The 5000-nt window shown below is 42.2% G+C and overlaps 1 pseudogene; it reads left to right on the top strand.

Moving 5' to 3' along the window:
- Nucleotides 1-1964: 1964 nt before the first annotated feature.
- Nucleotides 1965-5000, top strand: part of LOC143019729 (uncharacterized) — a 23893-nt pseudogene continuing 20857 nt past the window's right edge.

The raw sequence follows: 5000 nt of genomic DNA, 5'->3' as shown, positions 1-5000 counted from the left end.
CGCACACACACACACACACACACACACACACACACACACACAATGATTCTTAATTAACTCGAACTGTTTACATGATCATCTCAGGCAAGTGATGGTGCTGGTTCGAATGGCGATGATATGCTTAGGGATATAAAAGTTTGCATGTGTTGTCTGTGGTCAACAATGCTATGAACTGTGTTCCAATGAAAGAAGAATATTCCATGTAAATCTGTGCTAACAAACTGGAGTAGAGGCATACATGTTCCTTTGTGATGGCGCCTTGATAGCATCTTCATGAGCCTAATGGATCATATCGAGAATTTAAACTCACTCGAGGTGCTTCCTTCCCAGATCCATAATGGTCCTCAACATACAGTCGATGTCCAGGAAGAAGACTAGATCAGTGTTTCTCAACCTTTCGAGGTTTGTGGAACCCTTGCATCGACTTATATGTTCAGGGGATCGTTCATGAGCTCAACGATGATCGTCAAACGATTGTCTAGAACACTAATCATATTTTTCTAAACTGGACTGGTTTCCTTTGAGCGAATGCCACTAGTCACAAAAAAAGCTCTTGACAATCGTTTGGCGATCATCGTTGAGGCATGAACGATCATCGTTGAGCGATAATCGCACCTGGCAAAACGTACCTTTAAGCCTCATGTTTCAGGTAAGATCATGTTAATAATGCAATTTATGCCAATCAAAAGCTTCCACTTTCAACATAGCAAATGCATTACAGCATAACTCTCCATCAAAATAAATGATGTCATAAATCCTATAACCAACACCTCATCATTTTCACATTATCATCACCACTACTTCTATATCATCATCACTATAATTATTATCATCATCATTATTATCTTCATCAGCAGGAGCAGTAATGGGACAAACACTATGAAGAGCACCAACATTACATTCATTAGGTACCTAGAGATTATATTACATGTAATCACAACACAGAAGCAATTAGATAGAAATTACATAGAGGCAAGGAGTACATTAAAACAATATGAAAGTACAAAATCAGGCACATTTACTCATTCAACTGAATACTTGATTAAAAGTCACATTACTTATAAAGTACAAACAATTCAAGCCTAAGAAATGTGTGTACTTGCGAAATTTGTATCACAAGAGGAACTGAAGCCGGACATATCAGATGATGCTGGTGAGGCAGAAGACATTTAGGCAATCAAGTCTCTTATCCTAACATATTTGGTGAGCTTTGTTTGGTTCTTCGTAGTCTACTTATTGATGGACTATTCCAGTAAGGTGGTGGATATGCAGCAGAGTAAGGCGGGTTGTAGATTTAATGATGTAGCAAACCTCTGAGCTTGCAATAAGCGGGATTTTTCAAAGCCCTAGCGATGGTATTCTTAAAAAAAATCATAAAGATATACAAATAATGTCTCTGATTACATGGAGACACTTCAATTATGGGTGAAAAATATGCATGTTTGGCTTTACACAACCAGTGGTCAAACCTCTTGTTAGGCTTTCTTCATAGCCCAAACAGAATACTCGTGCACGCGGTTACTAAGATATTCAAAAGTAAAAACTATCTGAAGTCTTTGACAGTCGAAGTGCCAGTCAGATATGATGACACTTCAAATTCATAACGGTCCTGACAAACCGTTACAAATCGACAAACGGACAGACGGAATCCGACGACGCAAAGCGATGCTGACAGACGGACGGAACCCGTCACGGATTATCGGTTCCGTTGGACAGACGAAATCCAAAGAAGGGCAAGTCTGATGGAACGACGGAACCGGACGAACAGATTCCGACGCAAACTGACGGAACCGGACGAACAGATTCTGACGCAAACTGACGGAACCGGACGAACAGATTTCGACGCAAACTGACGGAACCGGATGGACGGAATCCGACGCAAACTGACGGAACCGGACGAACAGATTCCGACGCAAACTGACGGAACCGGACGGACGGAATCCGACGCAAACTGACGGAACCGGATGAACAGATTCCGACGCAAACTGACGGAACCGGACGGACAGATTCCGACGCAAACTGACGGAACCGGACGGACGGAATCCGACGTAGGGTTGTTGCGTTGTTGCGACGGCCTTGGCAAGGGCACCATAAAAAACCCTTTGTTCGTGAATCGTTATGCCAAGCCTGAGAACGTAAACAATGTACTAACAACTGACAAGCACTTAACAGGTGTCTGGTATGGTATGGTATGGTATGGTATGGTATGGTACGGTATGGTATGGCGTGGGTATGGTATGGTACGGTATGGTATGGCGTGGGTATGATATGGTATGGTATGATATGACGTGGGTATGGTATGGTACGGTATGGTATGGCGTGGGTATGGTATGGTATGCTATGGTATGGCGTGGGTATGGTATGGTATGATATGGTATGGTTTGGTATGGGTATGGTATGGTATGCTATCGTATGGCGTGGGTATGGTATGGTATGGTATGGTACGGTATAGGTATGATTTGGTATGGTATGGTATAGGTATGGTATGGTATGGTAGGGTATGGTATGGTATGGTATGGCGTGGGTATGGTATGGTACGGTATGGTATGGCGTGGGTATGGTATGGTATGGTATGATATGGCGTGGGTATGGTATGCTATCGTATGGCGTGGGTATGGTATGGTATGGGTATGGTTTGGTATGGTATAGATAAGGTATGCTATGGTATGGTATGGGTATGGTTTTGTATGGTATGGTATGGTATAGTATGGTATGGTATGGTATGGTATGGGTATGGTATGCTATCGTATGGCGTGGATATGGTATGGTATGGTATGGTATGGTTTGGTATGGTATAGGTAAGGTATGCTATGGTACGGGTATGGTTTGGTATGGTATGGTATCGTATCGTATGACGTAGGTATGGTATGGTATGGATATGGTTTGGTATGGTATAGCTAAGGTATGCTATGGTATGGTATTGGTATGGTATGGTATGGTATGGTATAGTATGGTAGCTGCCGGATGGCTGGCGACCAGTGAGTGCAAAACCCATTTGCAAAAAGCACGGCACGTTAAAATATGATGGAACCTTGGTCGCGTGACCCAATACAAAGGTCTTCTATCCGGCGTACCGTACAGTAGCACTTTCGGGGTTGGAGGATGGCCAATGGTAAACAGAAGAGAGAGAGAGAGAGAGAGAGAGAGAGAGAGAGAGAGAGAGAGAGAGAGAGAGAGAGAGAGATAGAGAATTAGCACTGGGTCAAAGAAATTGAGATGATAAGGTTACAATAATCAGGTCGCTAAAGGGATCAGACTACAATAACCGGAAAGATCTCGTCACTAGGAATAGCAGGGCTTTAAAGGGCTATTTACACGGTCTAACAGTATGACAAACCCGGTTTGTCAGACAAGTGTTTGAAGTGATGTTTGACCGTGTGAATGGGGTATTTGGTCGTCAAACACATTTGTCGAACGTGTTTGACAACCAAATACCCTATTCACACGGTCAAACATCACTTCAAACACTTGTTTGACAAACCGGGTTTGTCAAACCGTTTGACCGTCTAAATGCCCCTTAAGAGGTCACGAGAACAAAATAAAGAAGACTACATTTTCTTAAGGATGTGAAGAAATGTTTTTCTACATAGAAACATTAATATATGGAATGGATTAGCATGATATATACCCCAAGCCGGAACAAAACATTAATTGAAATCTAGATAAGATAATTAGAAATTAATTACAAAAACCAAGTTGGAACCGTTCATGAACTGATGCAAACAAGGTCATCATATTAAAACAACAGGGCAGAACTCGCAGTAATGGATTTAAACTGGACAAATTTAGATTTAAGTAGGAAATAGGCAAGAATTGGTTTACTAATAGGGTGGTCGACGAATGGAATAAACTTAGTAACCATGTAGTAAGCGCTGAAACTATCAGTTGTTTTAAGAAACGATTAGACAACTTTATGGATGGGGATGACAGGTGGTGATGGATACGGGGCTGCCTAGTGTAGGCCCTATGGTCTCTTGCAGTCTCCTTCATTCTTATGTTCTTATGACTAAGTATGATGAACTGGACACTAGGAGACAGGACCCAACGAGTGTTGGTCCTTTCCTAAATACTAAAAATGAAATAAATATAAATATGTAAATGCAATCTTCAATCTGACTTGTCTCCCTTTCGTTCGGTCTTACCCATGCACGGAGATCCCACAACAAAATTCACCTCAAGAGTCGGTGAAACGAGGCAAAGATTTCAAAAGCAAAGGAGTCCGATTCTGAGGTCTCTGGAAAGATCTCGGAAGCCGTTGAAGATACCGAAGAACTCCTGGATTGGGAATCAGATATCTATCTTGCAGGAAATTCGACGAAGGGTCGACGACGAGTCAGCAGTATAAACGGGTGCGACTGAAGAAGGTGAGGGGGGGGGAGGGGAAAGATCAATATCTTGAGGGGGTGGGGGTATCAGATAACCGAGTACGTCTGTAAGAAACGAAAAAATGAAAAATAATAACAATAATCATCAAGTTACTTGAACTAGATACTGTTTATTATGACGCCACGCATCAGATATATTCTGTTACGGGAAACGCCAGAAGCTTTGATTTACCGATTTACCTGGGATGTTGACCTCTTCTGACCTGAGTGCAATCTCGATAGATCGAGACACCATTCGGCATGGGAACCAGCTCCTCAGTCGATCAAGATCACTGTGTGTTTGCCAGAACAGAAATTACACAGTGTGCAATGAGATTAGAATGATTGCAATGGCGGATGGGTGGGTAGGTGAGAGGATGGGTGGTTGACCCTTTCCTACCTAAGAAGTAGGGGAGGCGTGCCAATGCAGACGCACTTGCCCTATGCAGACGCATTTGGCACCAAAAAAACTTCTACCTGCCGATGGTGAATAGATAGGAACATAATTATGGGCTCAAAAAATCACTTAACTATCCCCTCATAATGTGACATAGTCTTACCTTCCTAATCCAAATAGGTACGTGACTTTAGGGTTTTCGTAAGGATTCTTTCAAAAACAGTACTTTTTTTTATTTC

The sequence above is a fragment of the Oratosquilla oratoria genome, chromosome 38 (genome assembly GCF_046742065.1).
Source record: "Oratosquilla oratoria isolate Oo_2021 chromosome 38, ASM4674206v1, whole genome shotgun sequence".
NCBI classification, from domain to species: domain Eukaryota; kingdom Metazoa; phylum Arthropoda; class Malacostraca; order Stomatopoda; family Squillidae; genus Oratosquilla; species Oratosquilla oratoria.
This window is presented reverse-complemented; position numbering and strand designations above follow the sequence as displayed.